Genomic DNA, 26,541 nt, shown 5'->3' with positions numbered 1-26,541 from the left:
CATGTTTAAAAGAAGCATTATCCTTATTACATCTTCAATAGAATGCTTAGTGCTTTTCTATACAAATGTAATGGAATCTAATGTTCTAAAAAATTTTTGGATATGTTGTAGTTTGAGGTCCATTGACACACTCGCTATAGAAGTTAAGATGCTTTTTCTTTGTCTAAAGTTCTGATTCTTTATTTCACTCACTCTTAGCACCTGCATATCAAACATATCAAATGATAAAATTGTTGTACATATCAAATATATCAATAAAATTGATCTACTGATAATTAACATATTGACGTGTTGATAACAAATATTTGTAAGAGCAAATAGCAAGTGTTTTTTTTTTCATTTTAAAGAATTTAACAAGTTATCTCAGATATCTCAGAAGCTGAAAATGTTGCAGGTCTAAACAATATCTATAAATATTGCCATTTGGTTACATCATATATATGATATTTATCTGTTAACACAGCACATGTTAAAAATTGTTCATGTTCATCATCTATAAATTGGTCTAAAGTCAATATTCCCACTTCCATCCATTTTTTTTCTTATCTTTTTCCTATTTTAAAAAAAGTTGTGTTACCCCATAAATTCAATTTAGAATGAGAAAAGGGGCCAAGTCTGCTACTTTCTAAATGGCATAATTGTTTCCAGAGTGACAATGATGCAGCTTGATCATAGTAAGCAACCAATAGCCAAGCAAGTATAAACCAAGTTTTCATACCATAGAGCAACAGAAATATGAATAGAAATGGTGAAGATGCAAATTGTGTAAGCCTGAATCCGAAGACCTCACCTTTAACGAGTTAATCTGAGTTTAGATTCAGGGGCAGGTTCCTAACCATCTAGTCTTCCAGCACTCTTGTTAGCAAATTAATGCAATTTTACATTGTCATTTACAAATATTAAAACCTATTTGATAATCCTTCAGCACATTATTGTATTATTAGGGTAAATGCTAGCTTTAAAAGGCACTGCGGCTCCAAATTAAATAGTCTGGCTTCAGCAATGTGGGGGGGGGGGAATCATCTTGTTAAAGCTACCCATGCATCTGCCACTCTCCACTGATTTGTGGGTGTGGGGGAGGAGAAGCAGAAGGCCATGTATGATGAGCACATATGTTTCCGTTATTAAGAAAGAATTAAAAACAGTTTTGTCAGTTGATTTCAGTTGTTTGCCATTTATTTAGAGTGGTCTGAGTAGATGATTGTGCTCCAATATAAGTATGAAAAAAAAAAGAACAAGAGAAACAAACTGCTTTTTTTTAATATAAAACTACATTTGAAATCATTTTATTTGAAAATGCATTGGAGGCAAAAAGACTGAGTTGTACCAAATGTTAGCTAATCTGCTATGACTAAGAAATAGAATGCTACATTAAAAAAACACTACCAATCTACAGAATAAATTCATTATCCAAGCTCTAATCCACTAAAGCAGGAGTCCCTAACCGTCGGTCTGTGGACCGGCACCAGTTTCTGGCATGGCAGAAACCAGGCTACGCAAACAAGCAAAGCCCCATCCATGAGATGCGGACAACACTTGAGAAACCATGCCCCCTTCGGTCTGTGGGAAAACCTCTCTCCATGAAACTAGTCCCTGGTGCCCAAAAGGTTGGGAGCCGTTGCACTAAAGGTTTCATATAGCCTGTAATCATGTTTTCTCATTTTGTATCACACTGCAATATATATTGTAGTAATATGAGAACACTACTGTAGTGCAATGTTTCAGGGAAGGACAGTACTGCATTTACTCTTTGTGCTTGCTTAGTTTGAATCTGAGGTAGTTGTTTCTTACAGTTATTTTCAGTAACATTATTACCAGAGGTGGGGAAACAATGAGGCATGGAAATAATAGTTTGCCTTTTGAACGAGCTCTTTAGTGACGCAATATTCCTGCTTCATGCTCCTTAGAACAAGATAGCAATATTTTAATGTTCAGCTTCTCATAGTGGACTTTTTTTTTTTAGGGCTGAATAATTCTCATGTAGAATTTGATATAGTGTATTGCATATACTTTGCATATGGGCTTTATATGTGTAGAATTAAGGCACAGAGTTATGAATTAACTCATGAGATTCAGTGGCCAGTTCTTTAAACAACTTGTTTTCCCAGGTCAACTCATGGGAAATTTAAAGACCTTTTTATATAAATCATGCTGTGTTACTTATTTCCAGAATGAATGCATATATATATATATATATATATATATATATATATATATATATATATATATGGTGAGAAATAAAATGATCACCAGGGTAATAAAAACTATAAAATTTATTAAAAAGCGCCTAGCTTTCGCCGTCACCTGCCGGCATCCTCAGGGCTAGTGCGCCAGGGAGTGAGAGAGTCACTTTTATAGATGTACTAAAGTCTGCGCACGACTCCTCGACCTCGTCATCGGGCCTAATTGGTATGACTGCGCACGGCTGATCTGTTCCTTCCCGTTCATTTCGGTCACATGTTCATCCTCATCCATCCTTCTTTCCCCCAATCTTGTGACCGAAATGAACGGGAAGGAACAGATCAGCCGTGCGCAGTCATACCAATTAGGCCCGATGACGAGGTCGAGGAGTCGTGCGCAGACTTTAGTACATCTATAAAAGTGACTCTCTCACTCCCTGGCGCACTAGCCCTGAGGATGCCGGCAGGTGACGGCGAAAGCTAGGCGCTTTTTTAATAAATTTTATAGTTTTATTACCCTGGTGATCATTTTATTTCTCACCATGAATACTCCCAGGGTTCATATTTTTAATTTTCTCAAACATATATATATATATATATATATATATATATATATATATATATATATATATATATATATATAGGTCTTTGGTTGTTCGGGTTTTCTCTCGCGTAAAATTGGAAGTGTCTTGGCGATGTTTCGACGAAGTCCCATTTGTCATCTTCAGGCTGGTGTTTTCAGCTTCGTGCTTCGAGCAGCAATGTGTGGTCTTAGCTGTTCCTTCCTTTTAACTGCCAGTGGGGGTATGAACTGATTGGGTGGGAGCTAGGCTGTGTTCTGATTGGGTGGAGGTGTGTTCTGATTGGTTAGGGGCTTGGCTGTGCTCTGATTGGCTGGGGGGTTGGCTGTGCTCTGATTGGCTGGGGGATTGGCTGTGCTCTGATTGGCTGGGGGAGTGTTCTGTTTGGTTGTGCTCAGATTAGTCTGAGTTGCAGGGGGTTTAAGATTTTGGGCTGCCTTGCTATTTTGGGGCTTCGCGTTCGTGGTCGTGCCTCAATTTCATGGAGGGTGTCAGTTTGCTTCATGTATGGATTGGAGGGGTTTAAAGTGACTAATGATGCAGCTGTGGTCTGGCTTCTGGTTTGTGGTCGTGCCTCATCATCGGTGTGGGTTTGGGTTTGCTTTTTGCGTGGATGTGTGGTGGTGACATCCTGTGTGGTTTTGTGAGTGTGGGTCTGGTGTCATTCTTTGTGTTAGGGACTCATTTGTCAATAAGGGCGGGTTTCCAAATGGCTGGTAGGTGGGAGGTATCATCTCGTTTGTTCATGCTGTGTGGGCGTTTTTCTATCTTGATGGCTTCTCTGATTATTCTGTTATTAAAGTGTTCAGTTTTGGCGATAGTTCTGGTCTTTTTAAAGTCAATTTCATGTCCTGTGATTTTAAGTGTTGGACCAGGGAAAAAGTTGGTTCCTCTTTTTTGACTGAGTTCTTATGTTCTTATGCACTCATTGAAGAACATCACACATTGCTCCTAGAAGCACAAAGCCAAAAGCACCAGCCTGAAGATGACGAATGAGACTTCGTCGAAACGTCGCCAAGACACTTCCAATTTTACATGGGAGAAAACCTGAATAACCAAAGACCTACATACAAACACTCACAAAAACCTCAGAAAACACACACACACACACACACACACACACACACACACACACATATATATATATATTGGAAAATTTGCATAAAAATACGACTCCTGGGCATGTCTATGGTACAAATAAAATACGAACACCAGGAGAGTATAAATATAAAAAATATAAAATATATAAAAATATACTTTACTAAAAGCTGCCAAGCTTTTTATATTTATATTTATATTTATACTCTCCTGGTGTTCGTATTTTATTTGTACGAAATAAAATAATAATTCATCCTTCCCTTTTCACCAACTCCTCAGATTTCTTTTTTTGACTGGTTGGGATTTCAGTGTATGTAGTACAGTATTGTGAAAAGGAACCAAACTTGATTCTCTTTTATGGTAGAAACATAAATATTGAAAATGAAACTACTAATATAAATGGAAAATTGGAGGAATGTATTACTGAAATAGGGGATGGCAGAACCCTTACAAGGATAGAACAACTCTTGGAGGACATGCTAGTAGAGACCTAATCAAATCCATTCTAATTCTAATTCTACAGTAGGTTGAATGTTGCTAGATAAAATTTCAATTGATTGAAAATATTCCAAGCCTCCCCAAACTGATGCTATCCCCGGCTAGGGAATTATGGAAGTTGTAACCCAACACATTTGGATATATCTAGACTGGAAAAGGCTAAATTGGGCATTGTGAAGTGAAGGGGTGGGGATCTCTCATTACTGCCAGACTGAATATTGGGTTATTCCAATGCTTTTTTTTTTTTAGAATGTTGTGCTCTGTTGCCCTATTATAAACTATTTCTTCCTGCTCTCTAACTGGACAATTGTTTAATAAGATAATTCTCAAATTTAAGATAGGAAAGCACATTTCCAAGCCAGCTGAGGCTAGCTCATGAATGTCTGAATCCCAAAGTCTGTCAGAACATGAATTCTTCATGAGATTTGCACCTCTCTAAACCTCCCAGGTGGAAATATCCACCTAGATCAGGTGTATGACAACTCGCTATGGCCAACTCAGCATAACCAACTCGCCGCAGCCAACTCACCATGGCCACCTCGCACTAGCCATTTCTACATGGGACAACTCACCGAGGGACAAGAGTTACACTAATATCAAAGAAATAGTGGAATAGAATCATTAAAGAAAGGATGCCAAAGGAGGGACAAAATGAAATGTGAATGACAAAAATTAAAATATTTTAAAAATTATTTTAAATAATTGAATTGTTGAATTGTCCTGCATCAAGTTGTCCAGTAGTGGGTTGGCTATGTTAAGTTGTCCTGCGGCAACTTGTCCCACTCCTACTTAGATCTAGAAGCCTCTGGGTAAAGCAGGGTGAAGCTGCCGGGCAGTCTTTCAATTGGCCAATGTTGACTTTTTCCCCTTTCCCTGCCTTTCCAACCAGTATTTGCAATATGTTTTATAACATCTTCACTATACTGTTTTAATACGTGGTTTGGTTTATGTTTATATTTCAAGTTTAATTATTTGATATGCAGGAAAATGGTAAATAACATGTGGCTTATGTGTTCTGTGTTACTCTTAAGTATTTTAATAAGTCAAAGACCTGGCTCTGTGTGTAGCTTAAAACAACAATACAAAATGTTTGCTTTTAACTATGCTCATGTAGATTGAATGAAATCTTTGTTTCTTCAAACATCAGGTCATTTAACTATGGCATTTTCATTTGTTTTTTTTTTTAAAATGTATCTTTTAGTTTAAATAAATACTTGAGAATTTTGATTATATTATGAAAAAAATATGGGATATGTCCATCATCTCCACTATCATCATCACCTTTTTGAGATATAAGAGCTAAGGAGTTAACAGGCATGAATTTTTCAAATAACAGTGATATGAAATTGATAAAATTTGTGCATATGCAACAGCAATAATAAATGACATTTGGCATGTTTACCTTCCATGCACTCACTCTGAAAATGCAAATGTTGTCAGCTGATGACAACATAATGTAAAATGATTGGCTGTATAATTAGAATCGTGGTGACAAATGGAATGGAGTGAAACTTGGCAAATTGCTAATGTTAGTGCATTAATGACATTTTTCATTCTTCCCAGGACATTTGCTCAAGTCCCTGTATTACTTAAAAAGTCACAAATTTGCCAAGTATGGATAAAGGCCAGCACATTAACCAAAAGAGACAGCAGGAAAAGAACTTTGCTAACATTATATCAATATAATTGACCTTAAAATTAATTTATCTATTAGAGACAACCAATTATTACTATCTTTTTTTTAAAAAAAACTTTGCAGAGTTAATTTTAATGGATTTTTAATGAGAGAAGGAAAGTACAAAATATGCTAATATTGCATTTATTTTTAATTTACTTTAAAAAGTTCTTAAATACTGTATAGAGGCTTTCTTGCAAAAGTATTATAAATCCAGTTAATTCAACAAACATAAGTGCATAAAATCAGTCAAAAGTTTTTTATAAGATGTTTTCTAGAAGTCCCTTATAGTAACTTTGCTTTTCTTTGAGAAGTATATGACTCAGCGTTATGGGTTTTTAATTCTATTAATGGTTACTTGCAACTGATATTTATGGTTTTTGCCATTCCATAAATGCAAATGGTAACTTATTATTAGTTGATATAATTTCAGTTAAATATACCGTAACTCTATTGTATTCATCTCCTCATCTTGAAAGCAACTGCCCCCTTTGCAATTGTGAGGCCTAGAAACTTGCTTATAAACTTGGTAGAAAAAAAATCTATATAAATCCTTAGAAAGCAGATCGATTATTTCACTAATGGATGAAGATCACCTCTTCAAATTTCTGTCTCTATGTTCTTTATTATTCTGTGTCTGCTTTTAATTTCCTGTGGGGGTTTTATGCTAAAAATAGTGCAACAGTTCACACAAACAGGTCATGCTTTTGCAAAATTATGGAACCACGTTGCCCATTAATGCTGGTAAAATCTTCAAGAGGATAATTTGTTTTGATTAGGGTTCAAGAGACACAACCTCACGAAGTTACTTTGCCACACAACATAGCTCCTATGAATGAAGGGAAGGGACCATGGTCCTTGCATCATTCTGCTTTGCAGGCTTTTCTCAGTCTCCTCTAGCATTTGTGCAGCTTCTTCCATTTTTGCAGATGCAGAGAAACTAAGAAGTTGCTGGGAGGCAACCATCTGGCATTTGGAATAACTGGAATAGCTGTTCACAGGGAGCTGGGAGACGTTGATCTCCTCTGCAGCCTTACCTTAGAATCCTTCATCACTGCACCTGTATAAAAGCTTATTCTAGCTCAGGGGTCCCCCATCTATGCTCTTGGCCAGTGGGCCATGGAAATGCCTGGCCAGTGCATGCACATGTGGAGTAGAGCCTGTGGCCCCATTTGCACATGTGCGTGGGCACGAATGGGAATGCTAGCATGAGATGGGTGTAGCCCAGATCGTTTGTGCAGCCTGCATGCGTGAACAGGCTGCTTGCCACTGTAGGGGTGCACAGCCATTTGCGCATGTGCATAGCACCAACACATGCCGCATGCACAAATGGGCCTGCTAGTGCCACGCCAGTGTGCATGGTCCTATGCACACACACACATTTACACACACCAATTTTGAAGCTGCTCTTCTTCTATCCAGTCCACGAGCCCAGAAAGGTTGAAGACCTCTGTTCTAGTTTTTGCAAATGGAGGAAGTAATTTTTTAAAAGGGGAGGTTTTTGAGGCAATGCAAAGTAGTTGGAAGTAAATTATGTTTCTTTGCCCTGATGAGAGAATAATGGCACCTCCATGCATAAAGCTGTTCATTGAGTGTCATTGAAGCAAGTTGGCACAGGCCTGTCACCCATATTACTTAACTGGCTAAAATATATCCTATATCAGAATTTGTTTAACTGAATCCAGAGTGGATTACATCTTCCAACTATAATCTGAACTCACAAGTTAAATTATTTGGTACTTTGGAGCTCTAATACATCCTTTTGAGGTTCCCATCCAGTGATTAACCTTGTGTTATTAAATACCTTGTGTAATCTTAACTAGGAAACTAACTTTTGTCAGTTTTAAAAGATCAGCCCTTTTTTTTTCTTCTGCTCAGTCACCTAAACACAAAGTCCAGAAGCGATTTTCAAGTAGAAACAAAAGTACTTGTATTTTTTCTTTTATCAAAGCAGTCAATTTAGCCATCTCTGCTTTTGCAATCATTCATCCATTGTAGGAATTCCTTCCATTTTTGTTCATAAAGCAATTTTGTTGACATCAACATATATAACATCAAAGTTCCAAATTTTTCCCAAGTCTTTTTCCATCAGACCCAGGAGAAACATTTCTGAGATCTACATCATAATATCACTTTTTGGGCTTCTGTCCCTGTATACAAATAACACCTATAAAAGCTGGACATGGGTTTGAGGTCCATGAATGATTTTCTGGGTAACTTAAAGTATACCATATCAGCAAGAACTTCCAGCTTCCAACTCCTACAATAGCAATGATTAAACATACGCACAGTTTACGTTTTTGAAAAATGATCCTAAGAAGGAGTGTTTATTGTTGTTTGGATGAGAGTAGAATAAATTGATTAGTGAGCTCCATTGTGATACTAATCTCAAAGTCCAGTCCTTCCTTCGTAAAACCTTCCATTGTTGCTGGACTCAATATAATATAAATGCCCAAACAAATCCATCATTTCTGAAGCCTGCTCCTCAGACCTTCTCTGGAGACAGTGCTTGAGCGTATCCTATAAATACAGAAGGTCACAGGGTCAATCTCTGACGGGTGATGTCTACTTACTTAAACCAGATAATTATGATTTATTTATTTATTTATTTATTTATTTTCAAATATTTATATGCCGCCCAATCCCAAAGGACTCAGGGCGGCATAAAAAGTTAAAACAATGATAAAACAATAAAATAAAACAGTCATACCGCGAGTCCAATCATATCCCGCCCCCCCGGGGACATCAGCCTCAGGCCTGCCGGAACAGGAGAGTTTTAACGGCCTTCTTAAAGGCCGGCAGGGTGGGAGTAGTTCGAACCTCGGGGGGAAGTTGATTCCACCAGGTCGGAGCTACCACAGAAAAGGCCCTTCCCCAAGGGCCCGCCAGCCGACATTGTCTGGCTGACGGGACCTGAAGGAGGCCCAATCTTGGGACCTCACCGGTCTCTGGAGCTGTGTGGCAGAATGCGGTCCTGTAAGTAACCTGGCCCTATGCCATAAGGGGCTTTAAAGGTGATAACCAACACCTTGAATTGCGTCCAGAGACCCACAGGAAGTCAGTGCAGCTTGCGGAGGATAGGTGACACGTGGGCATACCTTGGCGCGCCCACAATCGCTCTCGCGGCTGCGTTCTGAACCAACTGCAGCCTCCGAACGCTCTTCAAGGGTAGCCCCATGTAGAGCGCGTTACAGTAATCCAGTCTTGAGGTGACAAGGGCATGAGTGACTGTGAGTAAAGCCTCCCGGTCCAAATAAGGCCGCAACTGGTGCACTAGGCGAACCTGTGCAAAGGTCCCCCTGGCCACAGCCGATAGATGTTGTTCCAGATTTAGCTGTGAGTCCAGGAGGACACCCAAGTTGCATGCCTGCACTGAGGGAGGTAAATTTGCCCCCCCCCAGGACTAAAGATGGACCATCCAGTTGGCCTTTGGGAGGCAAGACCCAGAGCCACTCGGTCTTGTCAGAGTTGAGTCTAAGCCTGTTCACCCCCATCCAGACCCTCACATCTTCCAGGCACCAGCACATCACGTCGACTGCTTTACTGAAAGGACACGGGGTGGAGATATATAATTGGGTATCATCTGCGTACTGATGATACCTCACCCCGTGTCGCTGAATGATCTCACCCAGCGGTTTCATGTAGATGTTAAAAAGAAGGGGGGACAGGACCGAGCCCTGAGGCACCCCATGATCGAGGTGCCTAGGGATCGATCTCTGTCCGCCCGCCAACACCGACTGCGACCTGTCAGAGAGGTAGGAGGAGAACCACCGCAATACGGTGCCACCCACCCCCACCTCTCCGAGACGACACAGAAGGATACCATGGTCGATGGTATCGAAAGCCGCTGAGAGGTCAAGAAGCACCAGGATAGAGGAATGACCCCTATCCCGGGCTCGCCAGAGGTCATCGGTCAGTGTGACCAAAGCAGTCTCAGTGCTGTAGCCGGGCCTGAAACCAGATTGAAAAGGGTCCAGATAATTGGTTTCATCCAAGGATCGCAAGAGTTGAGACGCCACCACCTTCTCTACAACCTTCCCCACAAAGGGGAGGTTGGAGACGGGACGAAAGTTCTTCAAAACAGCTGGGTCCAGGGAAGGCTTCTTGAGGAGGGGCCTCACCACCGCTTCCTTTAAAGGTTGCGGGAAAGACCCCTCCATCAAGGAAGCATTGATTATCGCCTGGAGCCAGCCTCGTGTCACCTCCCTACTGGCAGAAACCAGCCAGGAGGGGCACGGGTCCAATAAACAGGTGGCGGCATTCATTGCCCTCACGGCCTTGTCCACTTCATCAGGGGTCACAGGCTCAAACTCGCTCCAGATAACATGACTAAGACCAGCCCCTGGCAACTCGGCTGGCACTGCCCAGTCGGAGTCCAGGTCTCTCTGAATCTGAGCGATTTTGTCCGAGAGAAACTGAACAAACTCCTCAGCTCTCCCCTGCAAGGGTTCCTCCGCCTCCTCCACTTTAAGAAGGGAGCGGGTCACCCTAAACAGGGCGGCCGGGCAAGATTCTGCGGACGCAATAAGTGCGGAAAAGTGAACATGCTTTGCTGCCCTTATCGCCACTAAATAAGTCCTAAGATAGGCTCTTAATAGTGATCGGTCAGATTCAGAGTTACTGGCCCTCCAACGTCGCTCTAGACGTCTCTTGTGGCACTTCATCTCCCGGAGCTCCTCAGTAAACCAAGGCGCCCTCCGGGGACCACCATCACAGAGAGGTCGCAAAGGCGCAATTCGATCCAGGGCCCCGGACGCCGCCTCATTCCAGGCCGCAACCAGGGACCCGGACGAGTTGTGGACAAGGGAGTCAGGTATTTCCCCAAGCTCCTCCTGGAACTGATCTGGGTCCATTAGGCACCTGGGGCGGAACCACCTAGTCGGCTCCCTCTCCCTGCGATGGGGGAGTGATGCTCCGAAGTCCAGCCTCAATAGGAAATGATCTGTCCATGACAAGGGTGAGATCTCTATTCCCCTTAATTCCAGATCATGTCTCCATTGCCCCGAGAGAAACACAAGGTCGAGTGTGTGACCACCCCTATGGGTTGGATCCTGAATTACCTGGGTCAGGTCCATGGTTGTCATGGAAGCCATGAACTCCTGTGCCGCCTCTGAGCAATCGCCGAGTGATGGTAGGTTAAAGTCCCCCAGTACTATAAGTCTGGGGAACTCCACCACCAACCCGGCTACTGACTTCAGCAACGCAGGCAGGGCTGTTGCAACGCAGCTGGGAGGTAAGTACGTCAGCAGCAAGCCCAACTGAACCCGTGAACCCAACTTCAATAGGAGGGACTCACACCCAACAACCTCCGGGGCAGGAATCCCACGAGGGCTCAAGGACTTCCGAGTGATGACTGCCATTCCCCCACCCCTGCCCTGATGTCGAGGCTGATGAAGCACCACAAACCCATCCGGGCACATCTCCGAGAGGGAGACACTCCCCTCAGGGCCCAGCCAGGTTTCAGTTATACATGCCAGGTCCGCCCCGTTGTCCAATATTAAATCACGGACAAGGGGGGCTTTGCTGACAACGGACCTGGCATTAAGCAACAGCAGCCTATAATTAGGGCCCTGTCACCAGTACTACAGGATGAGCCTTTTGAGGGGCCGGAACAAGGAATCGCTCTAACATAGCGAGTCCTCGTTCCCCAAAGATGGCCTGCCCCTCGGCTCCCGCCATATCTGCCCATCCCAGTCATGACCGGGATGCTCCGACATTCTCCCCTCCCCGGAATACCCCCACCCTCACCAGCCTTCTCCCTTCCTGACCGGACTCGCTTTCCATACAGACCAAGCCCAAGGGTAAGTCCTGCCCCCCCCACTTTTGTTATTGCACTCAGCAGAGGGGGTACCAGGCTCCACCCCCGACTCCACCATTCTCATACCCCAAACACTCAATACACATTCACACTCAATTTATATACATAGAGAATAAAAATATTCACATTCATACGCCCTAAATATAATAATAAAATTTATACATAACAGGGCCACCATTCATCTACATGCATACTCACACCCACAACAAACATTCTCTAAAAATTAGTATTGCCCCTCTGTGTCCCAGGCTGGTCCAATGTGGCCGGCTAGGTGATCATTAGGTACTTGTCTTGGGGCAGACCGTACTTGGCCTTATGCTCCTCAAAGAGCTAGGTCAACTTCTCCAAGTTGTTGCTGGCCGTCACTGCAATGGCGGCAATTGCCCCCAAGGCAACGGGCAAAGTCATGCGGGGAGCCCAGGTCACTGGAGAAGGCCCCGCCGCGGAGCCTGAAGAAAACAACGAGGCGGCGGCGGCGATGATAGTGAAGAAGGAAAAGGAAGCCACACACGGGGCAGCGAGGGTTGGCTGAACGCCGGGCCAGAATTATGTAGGGCAACAGACTACCATCTTAGAAGGTAGCTTCTTAGGTACTGACTACTTGGAGAATAATTTGCTGTTGCATTTAAGGGATTTCTATTTGCAGGATATAGGAAAAAAATCGTTCATGGATATCATGTCATGTCCAGCTTTTATAGGTGTTATTTGTACACAGGGACAGAAGCCTGAAAAGTGACCTTGCTGAACAAAAGCAGTTTGGCAGTCCTGTTATTCATGTTACAAATTCAGCACACAGCAGATGTTAGACTTTTACTAATGTAGATGGGAAATCCCTGTAATCCCAGCTTGACTTAATCAAAGAGCCAGGGTGCTGCTTGAAATAAATCAGTCATTTTTTTCTCAAAGAAAATGATTTTGAACAGTTAGATTGCACCATCTGCCCAGAAAGCTTTTATATTTTATATAAACCCTGTAGGATCTAACAAGTCGTGCTTATTCTATAGAGTAAGTGATCTATGTCACTTTGAAATCTAAAATATATATATATAATATTTTCAGCTTGGTATTATAACATTGAGTTGTTGAGTGCTGTTCTCTGATTTCACTGGCATAGATAATCTACTGGATTTTAGAAACGTGTAAACTAGTCTTAAACAATATCTGCCAGGATGTGATGCAGCAGTACAACATTACTTTTGTTATGCCATTTATATCTTGATAAATATAAGTAAGCATGACCTTAATATGGAAGTAATGATGGATAGAACATCATAGATGAAAAATTTAAAGTAATATTATACATGCTCAGATTCACCAAGAGAATAAATGAGCATCTATCATGACTGGGACAGGTAGTTGTTGCACTTCCTTTCACAGTAGGAATCTACAGCCCTGATTGGCCTAATATTATTGAAATGACTTTCAGTTTTGAGACCTATGGGCACAAATAAATTAATTGACTAGATACATTTGGCCTTGCTCTCTAGGTTTCATTACATTAAATAGGTGGAAATAACTCTGTTGGTCCTTGAGTTCAATAGCTATAGTAAATACATTGAGAAATGTTTCAATACATAAATCTCCATTGTTGGAATGGGAGAACTCAAATATTGAAATAGTATACGAGAAAAATAATAAACTCAGGTTATTTTTGAGAACTATAAATTAGTCTCTCACCATAAAAAACAAAATAATAAAGACTTTCTCTGAAACCCAATGCTCTCATTTCTTATTAGAAAATTTCTCACTAAGATTCTGAATAATGAGTACAGAATAATAATATTTAATCTTTATATTGTATTTCCAAGTATTCAGAGTGTTTTACATATAGCCCCATGTAGAAATAAATGACAAATTTTCTCAACAGAAGAAAGAAAAAAGTGGAGTTTCTCATGGTTCTGTGCTGAGACTGGTGTTTTAATCTTGATTTAAAATAAATATAATAATAATAATAATAATAATAATAATAATAATAATAATATAATTTAAATAAATAATAAATGAGTTTAGAATTCTTTGGACTGTCAAATCAGCACTTTGTTGGAGGTATAATAAGAACAAGGCCTCTTTAAAAACAGATGTTTCTACAATCTCCTATACTTAATGAGTTTTGGATAAAGTATTATATAAATAGGATTGTGTGATGAAAATTAAAAAAAAATTTCAGAGGACAATATTCTTTTCAACTATGTACTTAGTACATGGAGTTTGATAACTGGAGAACATAAATGCTTCATGCTTTTACTATGGCTAAAAGATTGATATTGCATGAATGGAAAGATAAATTCCATCTTTATTCACTGGATTGAAGACCTGATTGTATTTTCCATCTACAAATGGACTGCATGAATAAGTATATGGGACTCATTTATATAGAATATAATAGGTTAAAAAAAGATAGTCCTATAAAAGTATCAGAAATATAATGTACATAAGTATTTGAATAATATTTGTATTAGACAAGTATATGTAGAATTGCAAGTGTTATCATGATACACCCTGTCATGTTTTTCTTTGTTCTATTTCTTTTACTTTTTTCTTAAAGCATTTTTTGTTTTTGTTTTTCTTTTCTTTGACTATGGATGTATTTTCAGCACTATGTTCTTGGTGCTTTGCTCATTTTTTCTCTTTTATTCTTTGTTAACAAGTAATAAAAATAAATTTGAAAAAATATTCAAAAAATATTTCAATTTGAGGTTAAACAGCGAGCTGGCTTTTTGTTTGTGAATGATACTAAACCATTCAAAGTAATAAAAATCAAAGATGATTGGGAACATTCCAGAAAGATATCCTTACACTAGGTCAGGGGTGTCAAACTGCCGGCCTGCGGGTCGGATGCATCATGCCGATGTTGCGAGTTTGACACCCCTGCTCTAGGTGAATAGTCAACTTAATGACAAATGCAGTTCAATTTAAATAAGTATAAGGTGTTGGCTGGATGTCAGGTCGTCCATTTATCCTACTAGATGCTATTGGCTGGGCAGTATCATCTGCTCACCATCTTTACTTCAGTCCAATCCTGTTTGTTTGGTGCAGTAGTCAGAATCCTTCACAGGATTCTGACTACTGCAGTGATATCAAGCCTTGTTACACAGTGTCTATACTTTGCCAAACACAACTAACTTTCAAGAGTGCTGGCAAACTATCCAACTAATGTGGCTCTTCAAACTTCATGAGCCACAATGAGCCCCAAAGTATTGGATATAGTGCCATTAGCACAGGAGTCCCCAACCCAAGGGCCAAAGCCCAGTATCAGGTTGTGGCCTGTTTGGAACTGGGCTGTGGAAATGGGTGAGCTCATGCACAAAGCTCCATTTATGCTAGTGGTGGACTTGTATTCCCATCCCTTGCGCAAATGAAGCTATGCACACTCATGTGCACATCTGCTGCCCCCACAGAACCTTTCCTTCTCCCTCACCGCCAGCCCGCCAAGCTGGAAAGGTTGGGGACTGCTGGTCTAGTATATCTAGTGCATTTTAATTTGAAAGATTAGGATCCAAACTCCTTGCATTTCAGAAAAGAAAATTCACATCTTTGGTTTTAGATTAAATATTAATTAAGAAGATAAAAGTCCTTATGGAGGAAAAGCTTTAAAGAAGGTTTCTCATCTAGAAAAATGCCTAAATTGCATAGCAATTTCTGGCAACTGACCATTCTGACAAGTAAAAAAAAAATAGGAAGAAAAAACAAAGGTTATTGGAATGAAAGACAATAAGCATGGTTTTGTTCCAATTTATCTTAAGATGGTAGCAATGTATCCGATGGAAAATCTCACTAATATGGAGAAGGGAAGCCACCATCTAAGACTGGCATTGAAAAATACATGTAGATGTCATTCCCTCCATATGATAGTTGAACTGTAAAAAAGAACTAAGAGAAAATAATGACAGAGTAAACGAAGTGAGCAAAAGTGAACCAAAGCCTGAGGAACAACAGAGATAAAAGGCAGGTCTTCAGCAGAAACAAATAAACAAAACAAAACTCCTGCCATACAAATGAAACAAAGGAAAAAAAGCCATATTGTTAAACAACTAAAAAAGCAAATATATATATATATATAAGAAGATATGATGAAAACTAGTGTGAAAGGTACAAGGAAGGATAGATATGCATCAAAGAGTTGGGAAAAATATCTGCCACAGGAGAATTACTAGCTAACCTAGGTAAAAAGAACAAAGAAAGAAAAGAAAGAAAAGGATCTGAAGGACATCTAGTATACGAAGCTTCTGAAACTATTTTGACCACTACTGCTTCAGCAGCTGAGAAAATGAACAACTAGATAAAGAATAACTTGGAGTAAGAGAAAACGTTCATAAACCCTATATAGGAATAGAAGCCTGAAGCAGTTCAATTTTAGACAGAGATATATATTCCAAAGTCCTCAGATATAAGTGAAATAGAACTTTCAGAAGCAACTACTAGCAGAGATTTAAATAAAAGAGACTGGAATGTAACAAAAGTTGGAGAAATTTGCTTGAATGGAAATTAAACTTTGATCATTACATTGCTTGGATTGAACCAACTATGCAATGAAAATAAAAACAGCCTGATGAAAAGAATTCCTACCGTCAAGCAAATTGGATCTTTCTGTATTTTTTTTTGTTCCAGTCTGCAAATATCTTCAATGTTCTGTAAGCCCAGAAAAAGCTATGGAAGGGGTTTCCTTTTTAAGATTAACTTTTCAAAGCCTGGAGGAAAAAGATCAAGCACAGCTCAGATGACATAATTAAAGGCTTTTTCTTAATGCTACAGGAATTTAAAATTCTGATACAGTCAATCCTGAAAGGAAAAAAAAAAAAAACTAATACAGAAAAAAATAGACTAATAGCCAAAGAATGGATCAGACTCATTTTTTTTAAAAAAACATGATGAGTTAGAGCCCAGAAAGGGCATATCTTGAAAAGGGAAGAAAAAGTAGTCAGATTATGTTGCTTTGAGTCAATTCCTATCCAAATTAAATTAAGGATATTACAATGAAACTGAAGGGGGGAAAAAAGCCTCTGCAAATGTTAGGTCTAAAGAAGTTAGCCATGAAATTTACTTAAGGTAGAGAAAATTTCAGAAATGTCAAAATTCTTAAGCAGTAATTACAAACATCTAATTCTAAGAAAAAAAAGAGTGACAAGGAAAGTTCTTCAACAAATAGAGTTTTAAAGCCAAGTGCTTGATTTATAATTGTTATTAAGCAATGAAATGGGAATTTAATTTCAACAACAAATGATTCAAAGGAACCACCAATATCTGTTGAAGATTTAGATGGGTAAGCAAATCACAGCTCTGTGATTTGAGAATCTGAAGCCTGCACTAATTGAAATTTCCCTTGGGAAAGGTTTACAACCATATAATCAGATTTTAATTGTCATTTATAGCAGCAAATAAAACAGATTGAAAATCTAGGAATCAAGTAAAAACGGAAGCTCCATAATTGTACCTATGTTCCACAACAACAACTAAAGCTCGGTTAAAACAACTGATATTAAAGCAACCAATTCTATAGTATTTTCACTGTAATGATCATGAAGCACATATGGCAGAACCAGTTCTCTAACTATAATATTGGCTTAGTCATAACCAAAATGACTAAGGCCATGAATTTTAAAAGAATATATTACACCTAACTAATTCAAATACTTCCGATTAATCAAGAGCTTAGCAAATAATATATGATATTATGAGATAAATAATATTACGACATATAAAGTAATAGTTAAAATAACTTATATTTTTAAAAAGCTGATTATTGCAATCAATTAAAATAATTGATCAATTAATATTATAATGATATACAATGCAGCACTGCAATCAACTTAGTAATATGTTTCAGAATAAGAATGTTTCTCTTGTTTAAATGCAAACATGTCAAACTCGCAATGTCATATGACGTCGTGCAACGTATTGGAGCTTTTTCGCCATTGCTGGCAATGGGGTGGGCGTGGCTCCGGTATGATGAAACCGGCCCACGGGCCGGCAGTTTGACACTCCTGTTTAAATGCTTTAAATATGCTTTATTGTAAATGCAATCCACCTCACTTTGTATGGTTTCTGAATGATTCAGGTGCAGCTCACTGAAAAATTGCTCTCTAAACTGGTTTCTAGTTTTGAGTGTCTGAGACCCATCCAGAATGCTGTTCTCAATCAGTGGAGATAAAATAAGATTTTGGGGGATTTTTTTTGGAGGAGGGGGGAGAGAGGGATTTCCCTTAATTAGACAACATTTTGGGCTTTGACATTTTTCAGATGCATTGTAAGGTATAACTAGTCAGCTTGTAGGAGTCAAGGATAAATCATCATTTTTGCTGTCTCTGACAGTTGATTGTATATCTTGCTCTCAGAATAAACTTCACCTCTGATCGAGGAATTGTATGCACTCTTTATTTCCAGCTCAGAAATAAACATGGCAGTATTTCTTTCTAATAGTACAATGGAATATTTTTGCAGATAGGCTTTTAGAATAGGATAGCTATAAATCTAACTATATAAATCATATGCTAATATACTTGCCTGAACAAACTACTTAGTCTTTTGCAAAGCAGGGGGAAATTAATTTGTATAGAGCTATATCCATTTTTTTATTGCTTATTAAGAAATATCCAGTTTTCTCTGTTGATTGAAACCAATATATATTCTTTTTTCATGTTCCCAATTTCAGGTTTTATTAAATTGTTAAGTAATTTATTTTATAAACTTACTTTGGTTGACTGGTAAGCCCTTACGGTATATTAAATTAAACCTTTTAATTGCATCAGGGATTGAAAAATATTCTACAATTCTTCTGAGAAGACTGGATAAGATCACAGAATGTAGGCAATCAAGTCCAACTCCCTATTCAGGCAGGAACCCAAATGAAAGCATCCCCAACAAACTGTCTCTCCAGAGTCTGTTGGAAAATAAATGTAACAAAGTAGAGCTTCTCCCTCATTTAGCAACTGGTTCCATTCTTGAACTGTTCTTATATGCTTTTTCCAACATTCAGCCAGAATCTGTTACCTTGTAATGTAAGCCCATTATTTCCTATATTGCACCTTGCATATATTCAGTGCCTTGCATATTTTTGTTCCTGTACTATTTCATCTGAGTCACTTTTAAAATGTAGAGCCCAAAATTGGACACAACATTTGAAATGGAGCCTGAACAATACAGATTAAATCTCCTGGACATAAACTCTTTCAACATCTCCCCTCAGGACCCTGCTATAGGGCATTGCATGCCAAAACAACTAGAAACAAAGACAGTCCCTCCTCATGCAATCACTTTGCTGAGCACCTAATTCTGTCTTAAGCCTGAAGATATTTACCCATGCAGTAGGCTGTATTGTTATTATCCTTCTCATCTTCTCATCTTTCTCATTTCTCATCTTTTCTCATCTTCTCATTTTTCCTACCATCTTCTCCTATTGGTACCTTATGATTTATCACCTGTTTTTTGTATCTTATGATTAATGATTGTGACTATGTTTGATGATCTATGACCTATCACTTTGTTGTTTGTATATACACTGAGAGCTTATACACTGGAGACAAATTCTTGGTGTGTCCAGTCCCACTTGAGCAATAAAGAAATTCTATTCTATTCTATTCTATTCTATTCTATTCTATTCTATTCTATTCTATTCTATTCTATTCTATTCTATTCTATTCTATTCTATTCCATTCAAACCTAAACTAGTTAATAGTATAATATTAATATTCTATTGTATTAGTATAATATTAAACTATTATATTGTAGTAATTATATTGTACTATTGTACTATTAAATAGTATTAATAACAATAGAAAACAACAGATTCTGGCGGAACGTTGGAAAAATCACGTAAGAACTGTTTGAGAAAGGAACCAGTTACTGAATGAACTATATAATACATAGATGCAAAGAAAACACTAGGTCATACTGATGAGCTTGCTTCAGAAGAAATATTCTGTGGGTTAGAAGGAGCAGTGTCATCACATGGACACTTTGCTGAACTCCACTACTTCATCTGACTGCAGTGCTAGGGAAGGAGAGCACAGCTTAACACTCCACATCAGGAGAAGATTGACTTCAGACCTTTATACTTTTTGGAATGTCACGGAAGGAATAGGAACACTTGAGAAGATCAGAGAACTGGCAAGGACAACATTTGCATAAAACAAGGAAAGAACCAACCTAGAACGAAGGAGAAATTTTCTCTCTGTGAGAACAATTAATGGAAGTTGTGGATGCCCCAATGCTGGAGGTTTTTGAGAAGAGATTGGACATTGTGTGAAATGGTATAGGGTTTCCTGCTTGAGCAGGGGGGCTGGACTAGAAGACCTCCAAGGTCCTTTCCAACTGAGTCATTCTGTTATTCTGTTCACCATGGACCCAAATTGCAATATGAATTTATAAGAACTGTTATTGTAAATAGTAATAGGTTGCTTCTGGGGTTATTTCTGAAACCATTCTGATAGTCAAACCAGTTTAGAGAATTCAGGCTGTCCCGAGTTTAAAGTTATGAAAAAGGAGATGTTAAATTTCAGGCTTTGAGATTGTATTTTGTCAAAACAACCTGTTGTCTCTCACTTTGTTATCATTATCTTGCTCTCTGTTTTCTCCCTGCCTCTTCACATTACTAGACAGCCAGCCTGTGCTGTACACAAATCTGATTCTGCAGTAGTTGAGGCAATGTAGAATAAATATTGCTTCTGAGAGCAACTAGTTTTCAAAGGCCTATGAGATGTGACAGTATTCTGTTTAGCTGATAAATTGCAGTGTAGCAGGAAGGATTCTACAATGAGTATTGATTTCTTTTGTACATAGAACTCATTTTGCCACAGCTTGTGAATTGCCTCCATGAGCTGACAATCCATTAAGGATCACTTTGTAATGTCTCTTCCTTCATTATTGCTTCTTTTACTACTTTCTGCTTTACTGCTTTTTAAAATACATTGTCAAGGCAAATGAAAATAGGTAAGAAGGGAAAACTCTAACAGTGGCAAAACAATTTGGATTCAGTAAAATGAAGACCTTATTGATGGGGAAGAGGAAGCGGAAGAGGAAGAAGAAAATAAAAGAAGAAGAAAATTAGCACTCTACAGTCTGAAATTTAATAATGCAATTAAGTGTGATAATGTAATAATTAATATAAATTATAAATAATTAAATACAATAATGCTTCCATATTTGCATTTCAATAATGACAGCATTATTTACCTATTTATGGTGCATGATGGAGACCTTTCCTTATAATAATTTAACATTGAAGCAGTCATTTGGATTAAATTAGCTACCTTACCATGGATTTTACCCACTTGTGCTTATAGTTTCTCTCATTCATGCTGAATTAATCCAAACATATGACATTCCTCTGTTTTACCAGTTCTTTTGTCGTCAGAGACAATTCAAAAGCACAACTGAGAAAAATATAAATTATTATATACTCTACAAATCCATTAATTCAACAAAGCTATATACACAAATTTGAAACAGATCCTATGTTAATTGGAACAAGGATATGTACTTGAATGAAAAATAATGCCTTCAATGTCACATAAGTTATCAAGAGATAACACTGCTGACACTTGTGGCATGTTCTGTAACATTTGTTCTTTCACTTCATTTGGCAGAAAGTTGAAGAGAGAAAAGGTTGAGTTACAATTGCTTCTGAAATGAAAGCCTACAGTGGATATTCAAGGCTCTATAGACCATACACTATGGTTGAATGTTTGACTATCGAAGAGTCTCTCTCTCTCTAATATATAGGCTTTTTTTATTAATTGCTGAGCTTTCGTTAACAACCTGTTAACATCATCAGAGCAAAGGGCTAAATGAGAAGGGGAAGTATGTGCATAAATTTACATAACAGTTAAAAAAAAAGTCTTTTATGACTCGTGGACTTCAACTCCGAGAATTCCTGAGCCAGCATGGAATGGCTCAGGAATTCTGGGAGTTAAAGTCCACGAGTCATAAAAGAGCCAAAGTTGCCTACCCCTGTACTAGTGTATCAACTTTCCTAAAACACCACAATCAGAGCACAGCCAACCCCCCAGCCAATCAGAGCACAGCCAAGCTCCTAACTAATCAGAACACACCTCCATCCAATCAGAACACAGCCAAGCTCTCATCCAATCAGTTCATACCCCCACTGGCAGTTAAAAGGAGGAAACAGCTACAACCACACATTGCTCCTAGAAGCACGAAGCCGAAAGCACCAGCCTGAAGATGACGAATGAGACTTCGTCGAAACGTCGCCAAGACACTTCCAATTTTACGTGGGAGAAAACCCGGTTGTTCGGGTTTTCTCCCGCGTAAAATTGGAAGTGTCTTGGCGATGTTTCGATGAAGTCCCATTCGTCATCTTCAGGCTGGTGTTTTCAGCTTCGTGCTTCGAGGAGCACGAAGCTGAAAACACCAGCCTGAAGATGACGAATGGGACTTCGTCGAAACGTCGCCAAGACACTTCCAATTTTATGCGGGAGAAAACCCGAACAACCAAAGACCTACATACAAACACCCGCAAAAACCTCAGAAAACATATATATACATATATATATTCAATAATGATGGTAAAAATGCGACTCCTGGCATAATTATAAAAAATACTTTTACTTTTAACTCTCCTAGTGATCGTGTATTATTCATTCTATTTACACACACACACACACACACACACATATACCATATTCCTTCTCTTAACTATAAACCTTTAAAGCCTTGTCCTTCAGTCCTGAGATAACAATGGCAAATCACTAGGCACAGATGGTCCTTAAAGCTATCCAGTCTTGTTAGGATTCCCTTGCACAGTTTCTAGGCACTGGGAAAGCCGATGATGTTATTCATACAGGACACAGATGATGTTATCCACATGAAGTTTCTTGAACCTAGCTCCATTATCAACCCCGATTTGCTACACTGCAGCGCTATAAGAATCTGCAATCCAGCTTAAGAAGAGACCACCCTTTGTATTTGATAGAACGTTACATATTTTCTGCAAAACAATTACAAATTATATCTGGAAATCAATGTTTGTCCACATAGCCAAATTCATGTAAAGAATGTATACTTCACCATGGCTAGTCCATTGAATATCAATGGAAAATGACCATTATTTCACTTTTCTGTGCTTGGCCCTAATGAGTAGTGAAACACAGTTTATACTAGTGTATATAATGTGTGTCAATGCTGCTAACATTGGATGTTCCTGCTTTGACAACTGATAAAAATGCAGCCATTTTCTCTTCTCCTTTACTATGCTTTTCCTTGCTTTTAGAAATCAGGTGCAGCAGGGGGGGTTGGAATGAAAGCTCAGCTAGCCATAATAATAACATTGCTGTGGGAACCCAAGGACAAGCTGATAATGTTTTGGTGGGCTGAGGAGCTGGGGAGAAAGCCCAAGCTTTTAGCTAATTGGGGAATTTGATTTATGACAGTTTATTGGGGGTGGGAATAGCACTTTGTTACTTTGTATCTGGAGGAAGGGAATTTAGTTTTTGGGTTCAACTATGTAGTGCCGATACTTTGTTTCCCGAATAAAATGTTCTTTAATGAAGAATTTTGCCTGGAAGTTCTTTTGATGGGTTTCATCTATCGGAACCATGACAATGTGCACATGTTCTCATGGCTGTCACAAAGAGGCTTCTTTAAAGAAATCAGATAATTAACATTAAAAAAAAAAAAACATTGTGAGACAGTCTTTCTAAAGTTCAGGTACCATAGGAATCCAAAGGTTCATTACTACTGGTTTATACTAGATAACACAACTTGGAATTTATCAGGACAAGAGCTGATAAACATCTGAAGTTCAACAGGTTCACTTTCCTCACAAAAAAAGGTGTTAGCATCAAACAGACAACAATATATGGCTCCAAGAATACATTAGGGTTGGAACATTATAATTGTGTAAGCTTAGTGTACTTACAATACAAAATAATTTTTACATTTTGTATCTTATTTCTAGGAAGAGTTCATCGTGTGTTTCCTTTGATGCATTTTATTATGAAATATGGTTTAATAATTGAATTCCTAGCACTGGAATCAATGGGATGTGAACATTTATTTAGCCCATTAGTGTTTAGGACATTATTAGAAGGATAATAGCATAGTGCATTATAAGCATTAGGAGGAAAAAAAGTCTGTAAATATATAATTACATTTGAATATTACAGCTGTACAAAATCAGGTAAATGAAATTCAATTTTCAACTCTCTTAAATGAGTTATTTTCATCCAAAGTAAATTAGTGTGATGAATGCTTACAGAGCTGAGCCTTCAGTCCAAAGAACTATGTATTTCCTGATTCCCCCTCCCCCCAAAAAGTCCTCTTTAGAGATGTAAGTGTTTCTCCTTAACACTATGATACAAGGCTTGAGTGGCTGTTACACCATGGTTGAATCAGCACCAATCAGGAAGAAACAAATGTATAAACTATCCCATTTTATTTTAACAATTCTCCATTTCTGATCCATATCTATTTCCCACTCCTAAAATACAGGGTACAAAGAATTTCTGGGGAACAAGAGCATAATAAAAACCTTCCACATATCTTGTTCCATGATTGCTAAGATTCAAGGCTGATGCAGCTTCGTAAAAGCAAAGCATGGTTTTGCTTTATCACCTTATTAGGGTAGTGAATCAAACAGTTAATGTTTGTAACAACTGGGTCAATTTTTTTTTTCTCAGAATGGGGAATGGGGAGATTCTGTACATTTTTTTGAATTTGATGGTTCTGTCAAAAGGATGTTCTTCAGGCATTATAACATAATATCCATCATGCCCTGAATAATCTGCATACTTCAGTTCATTGTATATTAGCTAAGTAATAAGTTTGTTATTCCATATGTACTATCCTGAAACATGCTGTTGTCAAATGTAGATGACCCATTGTTTAGAGCAGATGCGTCCAGCCCATAGGCTGCATGTGGTCCTGGACAGAGAGTAATGCAGCCCATAAGATAATAAAAATATTAAAAAATAAAAGAGTTGTTATTTTTCTGCATTAACTAGATTATATATCTTATATACATTCTAAGACAATTCCTTTTCATTCAATGTAACCTTGGCAAGCCAAAAAGAGTGGACAACCATGATTTAGAGGCTTTAAGCTATCTATCGGTAGAATCCCTTTCTGTCAATTAATAGCAGAAAAAAGGGTTGTTGTAGTTTTTTTTCTTCCTGCTCTGCTCTTTTCTCTCTAACTCAGTTTCATGAGATGTACAAAATTTGCCCTTCCCTTCTCTCTTCTACCATTTCATCATTTCCCCAGTCACTTTGGAAAGGAAACCCTCATACTCGTCTTTCTGCAAAACTCTTAACTATTGTGCTTTTTTTCAAAAGCATATTTATTAGAATCTGTTAGATCAAGATCAACAGGTAGTCCTAAAGTTTATGGCCACAACTGAGCCCACAATTTATGTTGCTAAGTGAAACATTTCCTAAGTGAGTTTTGCCCCATTTTTATTACCTTTCTTGCCATAGTTGTTAAGTGAATCCTTGCAATTGTTAAGTTAGTAACAGGGTTAAATGAATCTGCCTTCCCCATTGACTTTGCTTCTCAGAAGATCGCAAAAGGAAATCACGTGACCTTGGGACGCTGCAACTGTCGTCAATATGAGCCAGTTGCCAAGTGTCTCAATTTTCATCATGTGGGATGCTACAACAGTTGTTAAGTTGAGAAATGGTCATAAATGACTTTTTTCTGTGTCATTGTAACTTTGAATGGTCATTAAATGAACTGTTGTGAATCAAGGACTACCTGTATTGCCACAATTGTGTGGGTATGGGTCCTCTGTGAAGTTTCCATGAACTGTTGGAGTCCCTAAGGAAGTACAAAACTTCAGCCAAAACAGGACAAGATCCAAAATGACATCAAAATAGAAGATTATTTTCAAACCACAATAGGAAAACATGTTAGAATTTGCAATGAGAGGGAGATGGGAAAGGTGATGACATCTTTTTAAATCTTTTTTAAAACAGTTGCTGTCCCATTTTATTTCCCAGACAGGGAAATGAAGCAATGCCCATAAACCCACACTCAGTGAGTACAATTGTTCAACCATCCCTTTTCTGTTAGAGTTCTGTGGAAAACTTAGATGACTGCTTTCTGTAAATCAAGGTATACTGTGTCAATCATATTCCTTGTTCAACTAAACTGCCCATTATTTGAAAAAAGAAAAAAAAGTTTGTATTGGGAAAATATAATCTTGATGAACACATGCTGGGTCCTGCCAAGCAGTGCACTATTTTCTACTGCCAAGAAATAGCTGCTTAATAATGATTTCCAGAGTTTTGCTTAGTAAGAGTTTGGCTGGATCCAACTTTTTATAAACTGCACTATTAAAGGCTGTTTGTAAATTCCGGACATTCTTTAAAGCAAAGTTTTAATTGCTCAGAATATTATTTCATGTTCTGATAATAAACTACTTCAACAAGTTGGTTATTTGCATATTCAGATTTAACATGCAAGATTACAGAACAGTAAACCTTTTAAACTCAGTACAAGAAATAACAGGACAGAAAGGTTAACACTATTGTTGTCTCTTCTTCTAGGCAACAAATTATAACAGCAGCATCAAAAATCATGTGTAATTAACTACCTAGGTGGATTTATAGCAAAACCTATAGGGGCAAGGGGAGTGCTTTGAATGTGCCAAAGGTTTCTTAAATGTAAGCTTCATTTCAAACTTTCTTGGGATGGACTGGCCATACTTTGCTACATAATATGTAAATATTTTTAAAAGAA

The 26,541-nt window shown here is 38.4% G+C and overlaps 1 protein-coding gene across 1 annotated transcript in view; it reads left to right on the top strand.

The window, feature by feature from the left end:
- The window catches only part of ZNF804A (zinc finger protein 804A), a 241,454-nt gene that overhangs the window by 53,594 nt on the left and 161,319 nt on the right, over positions 1–26,541 (top strand). The window lies entirely within an intron of this gene.

Source organism: Crotalus tigris, unplaced genomic scaffold (genome assembly GCF_016545835.1).
Source record: "Crotalus tigris isolate CLP2741 ecotype Arizona unplaced genomic scaffold, ASM1654583v1 scf7180000018683.451868, whole genome shotgun sequence".
Taxonomy (NCBI): domain Eukaryota; kingdom Metazoa; phylum Chordata; class Lepidosauria; order Squamata; family Viperidae; genus Crotalus; species Crotalus tigris.
Note: the sequence above shows the minus strand (reverse complement) of the source record. Positions and strands in the feature narration are given on the sequence as shown.